Below are 21,151 nucleotides of genomic sequence, written 5' to 3' on the forward strand. Positions count from 1 at the left end.
TTACAAAGTGCAATCAGTGTGTACTCTAAAGATGTGATTATAAAAAGACACATATCAACTATTTTGTGAAGTTGATTGTCTGCCTGATAAATTAAATTTGAGTTGATAAACAGTGATCTGATAATTGGTATATGGTCTCTAGCAAAACAATTATGCCCATTTTTGCCACTGTAAAATACTAAATATCAACTATTTGAAAGTGAGTGAAGAACTCACATTAGATGTGACCCCCAATGCATATAGCAGTTCAAATGGAGCACCATGACTTGACTCATGATCTTAATGATTGTCTCAGTGGTCCAGTGGATAAAGCGCCTGTCTGGAGAGGGAAAGGTCCGTGGTGCAATCCAGGTTGTGTAGTGTTAAAAGATGGTACTTATTGTTACCGTGCTCCCCCTTGAAATTAAGTGGATAAGACAAGGACTTATCGTCTTGGAGTCAGTATACTGTCAGGGTGTGGTATCCTTGTCAAAATAGCCAGGCTAGCACTAGAAAACCGATGCTCCATACATTAAATGGGATGACCTCTGATGGCATTTCTTGTTTTTGGAGCAGTCAGGCAGAAAGAATTGACGAAGTAATTTTCGAACCTTGATGAAGATGATGAAATAAACTTTGTCTTGGAATTAATAACAAAATATCAGTTATGCCATTTACTAGGTATTCTACTATTTTAGTTTCACTACTTTTATCTGAAGTCTAAACTATTGATTGTCCTTCTCATTGCTTGTGACCCTGCCACAGCTTACTGGATAAAGCATCTACCCGAGAGCGGAAGGTCCATGGTTCGATCCCTGCCGTGTCATACCAAGAGACGTTAAAAGATGGTTCTTATTGTTACCCTGTCTGGCGCTCGGCATTAAGCATGCATGTTAAGGGACTGAAACAAGGACTGGTCGCCTGGGAGTCAGTGTACTGTGTCTGAGTGGGACATTCATGTTTAACTGCAGCATGGTATCTCAGTAGGCTAGCACTATAAAATCGGCATAAGTCCGGAATAGTACAAGTAGCCACTCACTCACTCACACACTCACAAGCATGCACGCAAGTCCCTATATTATATGAGTGCAATAATATTGAATGATACATAAGAATCCGTTTAACCTCACCTCTCATTGCAACTGCTTGTCATATCACATGCTTAAATTAAAAGGAGTTTTTCAACGATGACCCAGTTGTTTATAGTTGCATAAACTAATGTACAAATCTGCATTTGCGTTCTAGCGTGCACATGCAACACTATACTGGGCTGTACGACACGCATCGTTTTACCTCAAAGTGTATACGTGTGATACTGTATCTTTATTTATGCTGTTTATTTTCAAGTATACATTCGTAGTATTTATGAGAGAAGAAACTACATTATATGTATATAACAAGCGCAAATACAGATGTTTTTTTAATGTTTGTGTGTGCGCGTGCGTGCGTGCGTGCGTGCGTGTGTGGCGCTTTTTAGGAAAGGGGTGAGATACAAAAATTCTGGCACTGAATTCGTAAAACAATTTACGTTTCATGCAGTCCTGCACCTCCCCACTGGATCTGCGTAAGAGTATGTAGTGAGGACATGTTTATGACTGGAGGCTCACCTGTCGTTGACACTTGACCTTGGAAACAACAAAACATGTAAATAGCATTGTGCTGAGTGGCAGATCACTCCATACCTGTATGCCCCCCCCCCCCCCCCCCCCCCCCCCCCCCCCCCTCCCCCTTTCTCCCCCTCTTCCTCTGACCATTGAAGATCCCGGGAAGAATGGGGCTTCAGCAACCCATGCTTGCCCTAAAAGGCGACTATGCTTGTCATAAGAGGCAACTAACGGGATCGGGTGGTCAGGCTTGCTGACTTGGTTCATGCATGTAATCTTATCCCAATTGCGTGGATCGTTGATCTCTGGATTGTCTTGCCCAGACTCGATTAATTACAGCCCGCCGTCATTTAGCTGGAATATTAACCAGCGTTAACCACCAAACAACAAACTCTCTCTCTCTCTCTCTCTCTCTCTCTCTCTCTCTCTCTCTCTCTCTCTCTCTCTCTCTCTGTTTTGTTTAATATGGCATTTACCTCATCATAAAAAGAATGAATGATTAGCTGTATTGGGTATTCGGAAATATCGCTATATAAGTACAATAATCTTGGACTCGACGTTAAACCAAATTTCACCTCACCTTACTTCTTACATTTGTTCGTGCTCCAGACATGGTGCAAATTTACTCCTGGTATGCACTTATGGAAACATAAACAATATAGACTAAATGTGAACGGGTTATAAGATGCCACGGATATCTGATGAATAGTTGGAATATTCAGAAGGAAACAAATCTAAAGATTGTATAACTAGTGCCTTGGAATAGTTACAAATCGATCCATTTCGGTTTCTGTATTTAAATATGAGCATGTCACTTTGCAAATAAATACTAATATGTTCTGTTATTTAATATGGAAATATATGAGGTGAGGTGAGGTGAAATTGGGTTTAACGTCGCGTCCAAGATTATTGCACTTATATAGCGACGTGCATGCACGTGTGTGTGTGGCTGCTTGTACTAGTCCGGACTGATGCCGATTTATAGTGCTTGCACACTGAGATACCATGCCGCAGTTTAACATGAATACCCCACTCAGACACAGTGTACTGACCAGTCCTTGTTTTAGGCCTTTAATGCCGAGAACAAGACGGGGTAACAACAAGTACCATCTTTTAACGTCTTTTGGTATGACGCGGTGTGGAAATATATGATGGTGGTGCATAATTATTTAACAACGTCCAGGTGTAAAAGGGTTAAAGTCCAGCTCGTAGATCAAGTTGGCGTGCACTATTTCCACATGGCCAGTCAGCTCTATCGAACCATGCAGAATACCTACAAGACAGCAAAACAACCAATATGTCTGAATAACAAAGACAAATATTTTGTTTACAACTTCGCCAGGTTCAAGAGCTCGAGTTCATCAAGAATGTGCCGACGTCAACACATTTCTTCTGGCACTAAAGCTCCTCTGTCGCATGATTGCCCGCGTGTATACAACGTGAAGATAAACACTGTCAGACTGTTCCTTGTAATTGTCACACTCTCTCGCTTCGTTTGATGATGACGGAGTTACTGCAGGGGATCAACAAGCTTAAACATGCCTGGTATGGTTGTTGACATGTGGCTTTGTTGTCCTTGACAGTGTAGCGACGTTAGATTTGACGTCTTTCCGTAGCCGATGGATTTAAGGTGTGTTGTAAAACGCCGATTCGTTTTGAAGCCATCTCTCTCTGAAGTAGTACTATTTCCATGACACATTAAAACTATTCGGCGAACATACACTTTTGGGAGTTAACTGTGTGGAAATATTACATTTATGCTTTGATGCCCAGCGTGGAACTTTCTGATGTTTGTTGAAATTTCTGAAGCTGCTAGTGTCGTGCTATATTCATGGAAAGGACAATTAATGAGATTAAGTTAGATTTGGTACAACATATTTACAAATAATTTATTAATAAAACCCAATTATGTTGTAGGCAAGACGTAATTTAAGAAATTTAAGAAATGATAGTTGGTATATTGTTCTTGAATTGGCTATTAAATTGTTACTGCCCCTTTTAGACCATTTTCAAGACGCCGTGGGACGGCAGGAACATCGGTATCACATAAGCATTCACTAACACCGTTTACATTCCTGCACATGCTTCTAATCACTGGTTGGTCTAGTCCAGATTCGATTACAGGCCACCTTGATATGGGTGGAACATTGCTGACTGTGGCGCAAAACAACATTCAGTCACTCACACCATGTCATGCTGTACATGTCACGCTTAGTTAAACCTATTTTTTCCAACTTTTATCAACTCAAGCTGGATTCACACAACGTCCCTTGTATGCGAACCGTGAAGATCCGAGTCAGAACTGGCATACGGCAACCCTTGCTTGCTAACTGACTTGCATCTCTTCAGACGAGATTGTTTGGTCCATCCTCGATTATGTACAGACCGTCGTCATACAGCTGGACTACTGCTGACTACGACTGGTTGTATACGTAACTTCATGCGTTGCATGAACAAAAAACACGAACATCATGTTTTTCTAACATAACTAAACATACTGGAATTGAATTTTGAATGCGTTGGGTTCTGATGCGTTGAAAATAAGTGATGCACCTGTTTTTAAAGCAACGCATTAACGTCATATTTGGCACGTAAGTTCTGTTACACTGTGACATAGGCTGGACACAACGACCATTGGTTTATGCATAACTTTCGACTCAGTGGAAATAGGTGATGCATCAAAATTTATCCTTTTTGTTATTCTATACTACCATATTTATTATCACAATGTATAAAATATATATAGTACACACCACTCGTTACCCAAAATACCAACAATGCTTCAACATATGCATGTAATCGTTAATGTATCTGTTGAACATTTCTCTTCATCGTATACGATCTCGCATCTTGTATGTAAATAAACGGTCGAGGTGTGAATCCAGCCCAAGTCTGGACCAGTACCAGCAGACACACTCACAAACATGGGCGCAAGTCCGTTTGTAAGTGAAAGAACTTTGAACGCGACATTAAACCCAATTTCACCTCACCTCGAGTGTAGCTAAAACAATGTAAGGCCCTTTGAGTTCGTTTTGTCCATAGTGAAATGTTTGATCTTGGGCTGTCATCATTATTATTATGATTATTATGATTATGATGATGATTATCATCATCGTTGTTGTTGTTGTTATTATTATTATTATTGTTATTATTATTATTATTATTATTCAAAGAACAGCCACGGTCTATCAGGTACACAGTCCTCAGTCCACAACAAACATGATGAATCTTGAATCTCTTCCCGGGTTCAATACTCCGGCCATCCATTGTGACCCTGGCCACTTAACTCGCCATCCGCAGACAAAGGTCTGACCACTCACTACCCGTAATCCACCTTGCACCAGTCTTCGACCAATCCCACCCCGCGGCTTTCCATTATCAGTTACGATTGAAACACCCTTCAGCATGAGAGAGCACAAATCAATGTTATTGCAGTGAGGGGTATATATACCCCTTCCGTACCAGCTCTTACCATATCACCTTGTGCAGCTGGAAAGACCCCGATAGAACCACGGAACGCAGATGTAAGTACATAATTCGACTGTGATAGTATCTGTATTATAATATAGTCTAAAAGTGTGCTTCTCGTCAAGTTCATTCTGATATTAATACCACTGCCTGGCGCCTCTGAGCAGCCCGATCACAAATCTGTCGGACATACAGTCCTCTGCTGACACATTTATTTTCATATTTATTTACATAGCTTTTGATGCTGTGCACAAGGTACATGCATGATATGAGCCTCTTTGTAACCAAACGAACTGCAGTATTTAGAAACTGGTGTCAAACATACGGGATATGTTCAAATAAATGAGAATTATACACATGTTTTGTTTTAATGACAACACTAATTGATTTGTAAGGCCAATTGTATCAAAAAGGTTGGTTTTAGAAGTTTTCAGGCAGCAGTTTTTTAATGTTGGTTATATTCTAAATATATGGTAACAACTCAGCTCATGTCGCTGACTTGCTCTTAGTTCTCTCCTGACGTTATGTTTTTTCTCATGGTGGACATTGTTGTGTCCTTGAACATGCCGGAAGTAAACAAGTGTACGATAGAAAAAAAGGCTGTTGTCAAACATTTAAACATGTCTGATAATTCTCGTAGAAATATGACAAAGTTTCCCGAAAGTTTTGACGTCTCCGTTGAGGAGAACATACATTTGACAGATCAGTTCGCGAATATCGCCGAGCTCCGCGGGTTCGAGGGACAGTTACCAGTATTGTTCTCTAACATGAAACACATCCCGACTTAAAGATGTTTATCAGTTTATCAGTTTCTTAGTTTTTCTCATGAAAGGTTTATCTGACTACTTTAACATGACTATCGTTAAAGGTACCATACACATAAAGGTTGCATCACAACATATACATAGTATTACTATTTTCTAAGCGTTTGTGGATTCTACAAATATTTGAACATAGTTAATTAGAAATTCCTCACCTTTGTGTCGCCGTAGCCGAAGATGACTATTACACTTAGGCAAATACGATGCGGCTTCGAGCCCTGCTGGCGACACATTCAATCAGAAAAAAAGGTGAAATCATTCACTTTAGTTTCAAAATAGAAATAGTTCCGTCAATTCGAAGTGTACATTAACTGTGGTGTGAATCAGAAAAAAAGGTAAAATCATTCACTTTAGTTTCAAAATAGAAATAGTTCAGTCTATTCGAAGTTTAACATTAACTGTGGTGTGTGTTCAAGATAATGTTTGCATGAAGAACTGACAATCAAAAACGTATTGTCTCGTTTAACCGACAGAAAGACGTCATATATGTGTTTTATAGTGGCCAAAATGGACCTTGTCCAACTTCGTTCTTATTTATGGTCTCCTTGTTGCATTGATCCATGTTACGAGAAATGTTGTAGTTATTCTTTCCTTGTGCATTGACAATTAATTCTTTTCCCCACATTTACCACTGGGGCTGTGGGGTAGCCGAGTGCTTAAAGCGTTCGCTCGTCACGCCGAAGACACGGGTTCGATTCCCAACAATGCGTGAAACCCAATCCGCCGTGATCTTGCTGGGATATTGCTAAAAGCGGCGTAAAAACACTCACTCACTCACTCACTCAATCACAAATACACCTTCTGTGTATGCATATGGAATATATGGAGTAAGCAATATGGGATACTTCCTGTGTTTCCTTGTAAACATTCATACATTCTTCCGGGGATTGGCGGCGGTCGGGTAGCCTAGTGGTTAAAGCTTTCGCTCGTCACGCCGAAGACCCGGTTTCGATTCCCCACATGGGTACAACGTGTGAAGCCCATTTCTGGTGTCCCCCGCCGTGATCTTGCTGGGATATTGCTAAAAGCGGCGTAAAACCAAACTCACTCACACACTCACTCACTTACGGGGTTTTATTTTGAAATGCTGCATGGTCTAAACTGGTGTAATTCCCGCGAATACCTTACCTCTTTTACACTACAGCCATAAAATACTGTTTGGGCTGTCAATCACACTATAATATCATTAGATGTTTAACAGACGTCCTCTTCACTGCCAACATATCTAATAGTTAAGAGGAAAACACACTATTCTCTGCCGGAAATGCAACTGCGTATGCGCGAGGCTGGAAATGACTAGAAAATGTTGTTAGAACGCTCATCTGGCTAAGTTATCGTACTTTGACTATGTCGGTCGTTGCTCATATTAATGAAACAGCCGTGAAAGGCTGAGATTTAGTGGCGACATTGTATGTCAAATAGTCCAAATACCATCATAGTTGACAGATTAAACATAAAATACCACATATATTTACATTAGGTTTAAACTGTCCATTTAAATATGGCCTTTTCCCGTGAAAGCGCATAAACTAGGAATATATTCTCTGCACGTCCAACCCGGGTTCAAAAGTAATTTCCGACCATAATGCATATGCGTTTGACTTTTTAGCCATTTGAGTTCATTGTTTTCGGTGATATGTACCTGTCTATCAGCAATCTGTTATACGAACTTGTGTTTTGACCTATTTTAAACGATGGCTTGATGTGCTCAAACTTTCGTTTCCGAGTAACTTCACGTGCTGCTGGGTTTTGCACCGGCTGCAGTGTGTTGAAGACATGTTCTGTGATGTTCTGGGATATATGTTGACAGTTGCATATAACACTACTGCAAACCGTTTTCTCGAAATAGTGAGGTGATGATGAGGTGAAACTGAGTTTAACGTCGCGTTCAAGAGTATCTCACTCGTCTGGACGCAAAACTATGCTAGCCCACTGAAATAAATGCTGCAGTTAACTTGGACACAGTATGGTGACCCCAAGCCGACCAGTCCTTGTTTTATCCCCTTATTGATGAGTACCATCGCTTAAGGTATTTTAGTAGGTCCTATATACCATGGAAGTATTTTGAAGTAATCCTTAGTAGTACGTTTAATAGAGTAAGTGAGTATTGTTTAACGCCGCTTTTAGCAATATTCCAGCGATATCACGGCGAGGAACACCTTAAATGGGCTTCACACATTGTACCCATATCGGGAATCGAACCCGGGTCTTCAGCGTGAAGAGCGAACGCTTTAACCACTAGGCTACCCGACCGCCCCACGTTTAATAGAGTGATTTTCATATACATATATACTTTTGTCTGCTTAGTCATGAAGGGACATCTTACTGTCAAGTGAAATAAAAATATTCTGATGGAAATGAATAAGGGAACACTTAGTTTAAGACACAGTAAGATGTTATTCTATTATGGGTTCCAAGCCTTTTCTACCAAATACCCGTTGGAAACAATGTACAAACAAATCTCATCATTTGATTCAGACATTTGTTGAATTTGTAGGCGCGCTATTTCAAATGTGCTAACAGTGAAGCTTATTTCCCTATATTTTTCATTGTACCCTCATTTGGTTCCATCAGCATACTATCCATCTATTTATCGCCTGTCTTGGCATATTGCCAAGACAACCCGACACGGCATGTGCCGAATATATTCTTTCTGTCTGACCAGTATCACAATGAGAGGACACTATGTTTGAACACAAATTGTATATATATATAACTATATATTTCTCTGTTTCCAGCATCAAAATGAGAGGGCAGTGTGTCGTGTTGCTGTGTGTGGTGGGCGTGGCCTTTGTCATGGGCGGAAGTGAAATGGCACCACCGTCTCCACCATTTGGAGGACTGCTGGAGGACTTGTCGGTAGGCAACAGTGTTTCGCTTCACATCTTCATCCACAAACATGCTTTTATTTTTACACTGTTAAATTTGTTGCTATATCGTTGATTCGATGCCGACTCACGCTCACGCCCAGCCACAACCACAACCACAGTCATTTTAACACTCACACTCACTCCCACTCTCACTCTCACTCTCACGCACAACCACAATCACAGACACAGACACACTCACACTAAAATTTACACTCACACTCACGCACACACTCACACTCTCACTCACTCCCACACTCACTCACTCTCACGGACAACCACAATCACAGACACATTTACACTCACACTCACGCACACGCACACACTCGCACTCACACTCACACACTCACATTCACAACCACACTCACAGTCACATACATACTCACAGTCACACTCCTCGCACACACACGCTCGCACTCGCACTCACACTCACAGTCGCACTCACAGTCATTTTCACACTCACACTCACACTCGCAGTCACAGACACATCCATAAACATTCATATTCACTCTCACGCACACGCACACGCACACGCACACGCACACCCACAATTACACACGCACACACTCATATTCACACTCATACTCACAAACATGCACAACCGCAAGTACAGTTACAAATACACTCATCTTCACACCAACAGAATCCCTTGCTTTATTTGTTTGTTGTAACATGCCGTACTCAGCAATATTCATGTGGCAACTTATCGAGATCCAAATGCACGACCACTGACATAATTTCTCACGCCCATGACTGCATTTTTTTGGACGCCTATTTTAGCGTCGTGTCATTCGAATCAGTCGAATTACGAAACTATTGTATCAAATGATTCCGGGTTATTTATCAGGCTATAATACCCTGGATAACCGAGGATGAGGCAGGGGGTAGCGGATGATGGTACATGTATGCAGACCCACTTTAATACATGCTGTTAATGACATCCTTAGATCACAAAGACAATGCCTTAATTCCACACTTGGCATGTATGTAAACGTAGACTTGAATTTGACATCAGAATATGCAGCACAGTCACCCCTTTGACACGTTGTCCATCTACTCCAGGCTCCTCTGACACTGCGGGACATCGTGGCGCTAGGCTGCCTCCGAGCTCTCCGAGAAAACGATCTGCTGCAGGAAGCACTCAACCCAAGGGAACAAACACCAATGAAACGCGAAGAGCTGGCCACCATTCTAGGTCGCGTTCTGTCCCGAAATAGGCGTTCCCCAGATCAGCTCGTGAGAACCTGCAGACCCATTCTGCTAGGGCCCCCTGAACCAGCGCCTTAAGGTAAGGGAGATGATGATACTTGTTGGTATCATTACTGTCACTCGGCATTAAGTAGTTCAAACAAGGATTGTTTGGCCCGGAGTCAGTATGCTGTGTGACAAGACAAGACAGGACAAGAAGTTTATTGTATGAAAGGCCTCTGGCCTATATACAAATACACACAATGTATACATACTTTCAACATATGTGCATTCTAGGAGACATTTGTATTTACAAGTTCTTTATATTGAGTGCTTGATGGAGAAATTGAGCTAGGCTGTAGATTACATCAGAAGATTGATTAGACATAAGTGATATAAGGGAAGTGGTACATTGCTGTTTAAGGTATTTAGTGGGTATAAAATGTTTTCGGATATCTTGTTAAAACACACTGATAAAAAGTACGTGAAATTCGTCCTCAACACCCATATCACATAATGGACACAAACGCATAGGTTTTGTCTTCTTCCGGTATTTACACTATCACTCAGTCCCATACGAAAACCCGCGAATGTTGAACGAAGATTTAAATTACAAAGAACACTTAAATATTTTTCAGGCTCCAGTAAGGATTTGAATGATCTATACACATCATATCTGCTACTTGCATTTAAATTAGACATCCATGTTTGATAAAAGGTATTTACAATTCTTTCTTTGAACATATTTACAAACATACAGGTGTTACCAACTCCTTGATAAATCCAAGCATAGCCAAAGCCATTTGAGAACAAAAGTACCCGAATATTTGATGCCCAAGTGTTGTAACCCAGATTATCATAGTTGTATAACATATTGTAAGTTTTCCTTGACAGTCGCTGTTTGTGCATAGTAAGTATTTTTAGCCAATATCTGATACAACGAATATATGAATTAACGTACAAAGGATATCTACCGCACTCTCCGTAAACAATATTATTAGGGGAGTTGACATCAATCATTTAATTGTTTTTACAAGCAAGAAGATGTACTTTTTCGATTGTATTAAAATGTTTAAAACCCCATAATTCAGAGCCATAAAAAAGTATTGGTTGTATCTGTGTGTCAAACAATTGAAAGAATATACTTGGGGATAAAGGCTGGAGTTTAGATAAAGTTGACAATAACATGACCATGGCTGTTTTACCCCTTACAGATAAATCCTTAACAAGATTACCCATACTTAAAGTGTTGGTAAACAGAACACCTAGGTATTTATACTTACTAACAACTTTAACTCTCGAACCCTTATATACCCTTTTCGACTGAAGCTAATGGGCCACCTCTTCTTAAAACGACTATGTTTGTCTTTTCTAAGTTTACAGTTAACTTCCAATCATCAGTGTAATCAGTCAGAATGTTTAATTGGTTCTGAAGACCCGAGACTGAGTGTGATATAAGAATAACGTCATCAGCAAACAATAATAAGAACAATTCTAAAATATCCGGACATAATTGGACCCGTGTTTGCCACTATTCATGATTTCTATACACAATTCCTTAATAAAGAATGAAAATAGAATGGGACTTAATACGCATCCTTGTTTCAAGCCAAGCGGACAATCAAAAAAGTCAGTGAAATCACCTTTACAGCGCACACACGCCCTGACATTAGAGTACATACTTTTAAGAATCAGGTGCATTTTCCCCCGTAATCCAGCTCTTCTAAGGCACACCCACAGTTTATGACGATTCACAGAATCAAACGCCTTCCGGAAATCAAGAAAAGCTACATACAGTTTTCTCCCACGTTTCATCAAATATTTTTCTATAAGTGCATTTAATGTAAAAATATGATCTGTAGTCGAATAGTGTTTTCTAAACCCGGCCTGATATTCTGGAATTCTATCCCTCATATTGGCCCTTACCGTTAGTCTGTTGTTTAATATACTCGAAAATACTTTCCCCAAAATACTGTTTAATGTTATACCTCTATAATTATCTGCATTGCTAGTATCTCCTTTCTTATAAATAGGTATAACAATGCCCTTCGACCACGAACTTGGAAATACGCCTGAACGAAAAATCATATTAAACAATTCTGTAAGATAGGGCAAAATTATCTCCCTTGATGATTGCAGCATTTCAGCAAGAATATTATCCAATCCCGGGGATTTACGTTTTTTAAGTGACTGAATTGCTGTCTTTATCTCATGACGTTGAATATCAGATTCAATGATTTCCCGATCTATTTCAGAAAAGAAATCATCTTCATTTACAGGACCATATATGTCATCAAAAAGCTTATGATCAAATACGTCATTTGTTGAAAATACTTCTTTAAAATGAATTGCCCATTCAGCTTTTGAAATGCTACAAGCAGGGATGTTTCTCATGTTAATGGATCGAACCTCTTTCCAAAATTTCTTAGCATTACCCATTGCATTACATAGCTGTCCAATTCTATTGTGTCGTATCTTGTTCTTATATAACCTGATTTCGTACTTATATCGATTTCTTAAGGAACAGTAACTCGTTCTGTTATCAGCAGACTTGTTACTTCTAAATTTCCGTAGTGCTCGCCTCGTAGCTATAAGGTCTGTTAATCATGTAGCCATTCTTAGAGCATAAGGCTTTCTTCATGTGTGTGGGTAGGGTATAGATTTTAAACCAGACATGTTTCCTCATTGGACTGGCACTACTAAACCGGATCCTGCCTGGAATAGTACAAGCACGCATAGGCACGCCCGCACACACACAAACACACGTGCATTCACGTCGTTATATAAGTGCAATAATCTTCAACGTGACTTTAAACCCTTTTTCACCTCACCTCATTCCTACCTTGTTTGTGTGATTCAATCAAAGAATAGATGTTTTGTTTAATATGTCATTTACCTCATCAGAACAAGAATGAATGATTAGCTGTATTGGGTATTCGGAGATATCTTAACAACCTGTTGATGTTATGATATTGTTCATAGCAGCTGTGCGTGTACTCGCTCTTAAGATGGCAAACTCAGTTTTTGTCATCACAAACTGTCTTTTATTCCATCCTTTAGAATCATCTGCAGAAACACCACGGTTCCATGTTATCTGAAACGGTGTTATGTGAAACTGTGATGTGTGTCTAACGTGAAACTGTTTTATGTGAAAGTAAGTAATGTGAAACTATTTGATTACAGATGAGAGCCCGAGGACAAGCTAATAAAACATCTGAGAGTATCAATGACCGAAACGATACAATAATGAAACACATACTAAAGACACAGCCTCCCCCAAGTACAGAAAAAGGACACTGACAACAGTTACAGCATACTTATTATTAAGTGATTTTTCCAAATAAATGAATCCTATTCACTGATTTCATTTTTCTTTATCCGTCATGAAACTAACGTTTACATGCCAGAACTGACATTGGATGATGGTGGTACTGTTCGTCAATCACACACATTTCAATCTCTTGCTCGTAATACGAAAATAAATGCTGACATGAACTTTATCGTTGTCACGTGTGCGTGCGTGCGTGCGTGCATGCATGCGTGCGTGCGTGCGTGCATGCGTGCGTGCGTGCGTGCGTGCGTGCGTGCGTGCGTGCGTGCGTGTGAATCACCCGTGGATAGAACAAAATAATCCATCTAGACCATTTATGCCACTCCACAGAAATGTGTATGCTCTTATAGTTTACGACACTCAAACCTTTTCTTCTTTTCTGAAGAACTGTTACACTCCCATCGGCCAATATTACGTACATATTTTGTGTTATTAGAAATTATCACAACTGAAAACATAAATACCTATCCTAGACTAAAGAACCATTACAAACAGGGTACTACATTCTCCTAATTACATTCCGGGTCATGGTAAAACTTTGGGGACGTAACTGTGGTCTGAGGCCATCTGAGAGGGAATCTGCTTCCTTGAAGATTCAAATTGCGCTGGATTCTCGAAAAGAACAAACAGATTTGGACTTGTTTTTTTGTGGGGGCTTTTCTAGAAATCTTGTTGTATTATTGGACATCTGCTCTACCTTATAAGCCCTTAATGTTATCATCACCCCATGGGTGCATTTAGTCACATGTGTCACTTTTTTAGTTTGAACATTCGCACGGCTGTAATTATAAAGTAGGTGGGCGTTTAGAGGCCGTAATGACAGTATGATACTAAAAGGGGACGCCGTGCATTTTCGGACAGAAATTGTCAACTTGCTTGGTTCAACATGTTTATAGGTTTACTCATTTGCCTTCGAGCTTCCGGACCTTTGTGGACAATGATTCTAATGTGACAATCACTGTGCAGGACATTGAAAAGTAAGCAGTGGAACTACAGTAAGCTACTTTTATAACGAACACGCTTATAACGAACTGAGGGATATTAAGTATTGCCCTAAGGTCCCGGGCATTTGCTACATATATCCTGTATATGTGCTTATAATGAACTACGGTTATTACGAACTAAAATATGTGGTCTCTTTGAGTTCGTTATGACCGTAGTTTACTGTGGCTGATACTATCTTGAATTTGATTGTACTTGAAGAAAATATAAGCCAAGAGAAATTTACAATATACATGGCAGTTTTATTTGTGCTCGTTGAGGAATATACAGGTTTGGTCGATGCAGCACGGTGAGTGGAATCGACAAACATGATATCAAATGTCCAGCATTTGATGTGAAGATGATGATCCTTGGATGTTTTAACCGTGGTGTCCGCCTCCATGACCACCACCTCCATGGCCACCTCCGTGACCGCCACCGTGGCCTCCTCCATGACCTCCACCGTGACCTCCTCCATGACCTCCTCCATGGCCGCCACCTCCGTGTCCTCCGCCATGACCTCCTTTGCCGCCACCGTGGCCGCCACCTCCATGGCCGCCTCCTCCGTGTCCTTTGCCACCTCCGTGGCCACCTCCTCCGTGTCCTTTGCCACCTCCGTGACCACCTCCATGACCACCTCCGTGACCACCACCATGACCTCCTCCATGGCCGCCGCCTCCATGACCACCACCGTGGCCTCCACCTCCATGACCACCACCACCATGGCCACCAAGGACGGAGCCAAGAAAGACTGTAAAGAATGTGAAGAAAAAACAATGCATAAGTGGTCATAGATGACAGGATGCATACCTACAAAATCCGTCTACCAATCCTAATAAATGTTTACATCATGGTAGAAACTATCCTGATCATAACGTTGTCAGTATTATCGTAAAGCCATTTAAAACTCAGCAATAGCTAATAAGGTTGATTATTAGAAAGCTTGGGAATGCGAATTCGCATCAGATAAGGCAAACGTACCCAAGACTACAACAACTGCAACATTAAGAAGGCGCATCCTGCCAGTTACGTTTATCCACTTGAGAATAAACGATTTGAATGTCGCTATTGTGATTCACCACACCTTATATACTTGTGGTTCAGGAAATCAGGATGTTGAATGTAAATGCCCTCATTGGAAGATTTTCGAAAAGAAAATTCCAAGCGACTTTTTACACCCTCAGAGCGTGAAGAATTAATCTTTATTATGTAATATCACATGAGACGGTGTCACCTGCCTCTCTATTTTATGCATATCTTCCTGCATAATTATAAAAATCAAGCTGTGTATTTGTGACCTAACCTGGCACCCAGTGGCTAGCTCACTGCTGGGAAGCATGATAGATTTAACTGTTCATCCAATGCAATTTCAAGCTACAGATGATTAGTGAATAAAAAATGAATGGAGAGAAAATTTATAAATGAATGACAAATGTTGAAGTCCAGTATTTCGTTGAGTGCATGTATTGAGTCTAGTAGGCTACCATTACTATGGGTCCAGGAGGTTTATCAACCTATGTCAAATGCGTGTTTTAAAGCAAAAGGTTATGGGAAGGTCATTATTCCTTTCTTCATAATGAAACTTGATGTGAAGAGGGAAATGTTCAAGTTTGAGATATATTTTCAAAGTTTGAATTCCTACTTTGATAATCTCAAAGCCACATTATCTTCTATAATAAAACAAACTTCTTCTTTTTCTGTAACTAGCAAATCTTAAATTGCCGTTCAGGTAGTGCAACAATTACCAAAAATATCCAAACTGCTTTAATGAAAACGAACTTCATCTTATTTTCAAAAGAACTGATAATATCAATATTTATCATGATATGAACCCGGAAGTAGACACAGCTTTTTCTTGGCTACACCGTCCTTAGTAGGCGTAGGGATACAAAAAACGAGCAGGATGTAACTGTGAGTTAGTGTTAGTGTGTGTGTCTGCGTTTTGGTCTGGAACTGGGTCTGTGTTTGAGTGTAAAAGTCCGGGCCACATTTAACTTGGTAATTGGCCCAAACCATATTTTTATAAATTGTCGTAAAATCTCAGCTCTCCACATCACATGTGGACATGATATACTAATCCATCAGACGAATACCTGATGTAACCACTATTTCCGCAGGAACATGTATGCGGTGGTCGTGGTACAACTAACGATCTATGACCCATGTATGACCCCTTTCCAGCCTTACCTGCCCACACCCACCAACAAAACTCCACCACCGGAGTTGAACATTCATCTGGCCTCAAAGCACAATGATTTTCCTTCTTTGCCATCTGCAGTGACATGTCAACCCACATTAATTAATATCGTTCATAGGCTGTTCTCCTGTTGCATTACTAACCTGTCACTTCTAACTTTCACCGCAAACTACCAGCCTGGGTCCAGCAGCTCGATTTCCAAGTAACCACTGTCAACAATGGTCACTGGAAGTATCGAGCCTAAACACACCGATCGACCTTTAAACTGGGGGTCAAATCATGGAAAGCTGGAGTCAATATCATGTACTCATTTGGGATCAAAACAAATTATCAAGAAAATACAATGTCGAATCTCATGTCAGGCAAAACATATCAGGCCCAGACTCATCAAACCATTCGAACAGAGCACTAAATTCTCCGCTTTACCTTCCGGGTCATGGTAAAACTTTGGGGACGTAACTGTGGTCTGAGGCCATCTGAGAGGGAATCAGCTTCCTTGAAGATTCAAATTGCGCTGGATTCTCGAAAAGAACAAAGAGATTTGGACTTGTTTTTTTGTGGGGGCTTTTCTAGAAATCTTGTTGTATTATTGGACATCTGCTCTACCTTATAAGCCCTTAATGTTATCATCACCCCATGGGTGCATTTAGTCACATGTGTCACTTTTTTAGTTTGAACATTCGCACGGCTGTAATTATAAAGTAGGTGGGCGTTTAGAGGCCGTAATGACAGTATGATACTAAAAGGGGACGCCGTGCATTTTCGGACAAAAATTGTCAACTTGCTTGGTTCAACATGTTTATAGGTTTACTCATTTGCCTTCGAGCTTCCGGACCTTTGTGGACAATGATTCTAATGTGACAATCACTGTGCAGGACATTGAAAAGTAAGCAGTGGAACTACAGTAAACTACTTTTATAACGAACACGCTTATAACGAACTGAGGGATATTAAGTATTGCCCTTAGGTCCCGGGCATTTGCTACATATATCCTGTATATGTGCTTATAATGAACTACGGTTATTACGAACTAAAATATGTGGTCTCTTTGAGTTCGTTATGACCGTAGTTTACTGTGGCTGATACTATCTTGAATTTGATTGTACTTGAAGAAAATATAAGCCAAGAGAAATTTACAATATACATGGCAGTTTTATTTGTGCTCGTTGAGGAATATACAGGTTTGGTCGATGCAGCACGGTGAGTGGAATCGACAAACATGATATCAAATGTCCAGCATTTGATGTGAAGATGATGATCCTTGGATGTTTTAACCGTGGTGTCCGCCTCCATGACCACCACCTCCATGGCCACCTCCGTGACCGCCACCGTGGCCTCCTCCATGACCTCCACCGTGACCTCCTCCATGACCTCCTCCATGGCCGCCACCTCCGTGTCCTCCGCCATGACCTCCTTTGCCGCCACCGTGGCCGCCACCTCCATGGCCGCCTCCTCCGTGTCCTTTGCCACCTCCGTGGCCACCTCCATGACCACCTCCGTGACCACCACCATGACCTCCTCCATGGCCGCCGCCTCCATGACCACCACCGTGGCCTCCACCTCCATGACCACCACCACCATGGCCACCAAGGACGGAGCCAAGGAAGACTGTAAAGAATGTGAAGAAAAAACAATGCATAAGTGGTCATAGATGACAGGATGCATACATACAAAATCCGTCTACCAATCCTAATAAATGTTTACATCATGGTAGAAACTATCCTGATCATAACGTTGTCAGTATTATCGTAAAGCCATTTAAAACTCAGCAATAGCTAATAAGGTTGATTATTAGAAAGCTTGGGAATGCGAATTCGCATCAGATAAGGCAAACGTACCCAAGACTACAACAACTGCAACATTAAGAAGGCGCATCCTGCCAGTTACGTTTATCCACTTGAGAATAAACGATTTGAATGTCGCTATTGTGATTCACCACACCTTATATACTTGTGGTTCAGGAAATCAGGATGTTGAATGTAAATGCCCTCATTGGAAGATTTTCGAAAAGAAAATTCCAAGCGACTTTTTACACCCTCAGAGCGTGAAGAATTAATCTTTATTATGTAATATCACATGAGACGGTGTCACCTGCCTCTCTATTTTATGCATATCTTCCTGCATAATTATAAAAATCAAGCTGTGTATTTGTGACCTAACCTGGCACCCAGTGGCTAGCTCACTGCTGGGAAGCATGATAGATTTAACTGTTCATCCAATGCAATTTCAAGCTACAGATGATTAGTGAAAAAAAAATGAATGGAGAGAAAATTTATAAATGAATGACAAATGTTGAAGTCCAGTATTTCGTTGAGTGCATGTATTGAGTCTAGTAGGCTACCATTACTATGGGTCCAGGAGGTTTATCAACCTATGTCAAATGCGTGTTTTAAAGCAAAAGGTTATGGGAAGGTCATTATTCCTTTCTTCATAATGAAACTTGATGTGAAGAGGGAAATGTTCAAGTTTGAGATATATTTTCAAAGTTTGAATTCCTACTTTGATAATCTCAAAGCCACATTATCTTCTATAATAAAACAAACTTCTTCTTTTTCTGTAACTAGCAAATCTTAAATTGCCGTTCAGGTAGTGCAACAATTACCAAAAATATCCAAACTGCTTTAATGAAAACGAACTTCATCTTATTTTCAAAAGAACTGATAATATCAATATTTATCATGATATGAACCCGGAAGTAGACACAGCTTTTTCTTGGCTACACCGTCCTTAGTAGGCGTAGGGATACAAAAAACGAGCAGGGTGTAACTGTGAGTTAGTGTTAGTGTGTGTGTCTGCGTTTTGGTCTGGAACTGGGTCTGTGTTTGAGTGTGAAAGTCCGGGCCACATTTAACTTGGTAATTGGCCCAAACCATATTTTTATAAATTGTCGTAAAATCTCAGCTCTCCACATCACATGTGGACATGATATACTAATCCATCAGACGAATACCTGATGTAACCACTATTTCTGCAGGAACATGTATGCGGTGGTCGTGGTACAACTAACGATCTATGACCCATGTATGACCCCTTTCCAGCCTTACCTGCCCACACCCACCAACAAAACTCCACCACCGGAGTTGAACATTCATCTGGCCTCAAAGCACAATGATTTTCCTTCTTTGCCATCTGCAGTGACATGTCAACCCACATTAATTAATATCGTTCATAGGCTGTTCTCCTGTTGCATTACTAACCTGTCACTTCTAACTTTCACCGCAAACTACCAGCCTGGGTCCAGCAGCTCGATTTCCAAGTAACCACTGTCAACAATGGTCACTGGAAGTATCGAGCCTAAACACACCGATCGACCTATAAACTGAGGGTCAAATCATGGAAAGCTGGAGTCAATATCATGTACTCATTTGGGATCAAAACAAATTATCAAGAAAATACAATGTCGAATCTCATGTCAGGCAAAACATATCTGGCCCAGACTCAACAAACCATTCGAACAGAGCACTACATTCTCCTCTTTACCTTCCGGGTCATGGTAAAACTTTGGGGACGTAACTGTGGTCTGAGGCCATCTGAGAGGGAATCTGCTTCCTTGAAGATTCAAATTGCGCTGGATTCTCGAAAAGAACAAAGAGATTTGGACTTGTTTTTTTGTGGGGGCTTTTCTAGAAATCTTGTATTATTGGACATCTGCTCTACCTTATAAGCCCTTAATGTTATCATCACCCCATGGGTGCATTTAGTCACATGTGTCACTTTTTTAGTTTGAACATTCGCACGGCTGTAATTATAAAGTAGGTGGGCGTTTAGAGGCCGTAATGACAGTATGATACTAAAAGGGGACGCCGTGCATTTTCGGACAGAAATTGTCAACTTGCTTGGTTCAACATGTTTATAGGTTTACTCATTTGCCTTCGAGCTTCCGGACCTTTGTGGACAATGATTCTAATGTGACAATCACTGTGCAGGACATTGAAAAGTAAGCAGTGGAACTACAGTAAACTACTTCTATAACGAACACGCTTATAACGAACTGAGGGATATTAAGTATTGCCCTAAGGTCCCGGGCATTTGCTACATATATCCTGTATATGTGCTTATAATGAACTACGGTTATTACGAACTAAAATATGTGGTCTCTTTGAGTTCGTTATGACCGTAGTTTACTGTGGCTGATACTATCTTGAATTTGATTGTACTTGAAGAAAATATAAGCCAAGAGAAATTTACAATATACATGGCAGTTTTATTTGTGCTCGTTGAGAAATATACAGGTTTGGTCGATGCAGCATGGTGAGTGGAATCGACAAACATGATATCAAATGTCCAGCATTTGATGTGAAGATGATGATCCTTGGATGTTTTAACCGTGGTGTCCGCCTCCATGACCACCACCTCCATGGCCACCTCCGTGACCGCCACCGTGGCCTCCTCCATGACCTCCACCGTGACCTCCTCCATGACCTCCTCCATGACCTCCTCCATGGCCGCCACCTCCGTGTCCTCCGCCATGACCTCCTTTGCCGCCACCGTGGCCGCCACCTCCATGGCCGCCTCCTCCGTGTCCTTTGCCACCTCCATGGCCACCTCCTCCGTGTCCTTTGCCACCTCCGTGACCACCTCCATGACCACCTCCGTGACCACCACCATGACCTCCTCCATGGCCGCCGCCTCCATGACCACCACCGTGGCCTCCACCTCCATGACCACCACCACCATGGCCACCAAGGACGGAGCCAAGGAAGACTGTAAAGAAT

General features: G+C 41.0%; 2 pseudogenes; both read right to left on the bottom strand.

The window, feature by feature from the left end:
* Positions 1–14,482: 14,482 nt before the first annotated feature.
* Positions 14,483–14,963, bottom strand: LOC139471527 (uncharacterized; annotated as a pseudogene).
* A 5,657-nt stretch (positions 14,964–20,620) lies between these two features.
* Positions 20,621–21,113, bottom strand: LOC139471556 (uncharacterized; annotated as a pseudogene).
* Between the last annotated feature and the right edge of the window lie 38 nt (positions 21,114–21,151).

Source organism: Haliotis cracherodii, unplaced genomic scaffold (genome assembly GCF_022045235.1).
Source record: "Haliotis cracherodii isolate W230 unplaced genomic scaffold, xgHalCrac1.p SCAF_23, whole genome shotgun sequence".
In the NCBI taxonomy this organism is placed as follows: Eukaryota; Metazoa; Mollusca; class Gastropoda; order Lepetellida; family Haliotidae; genus Haliotis; species Haliotis cracherodii.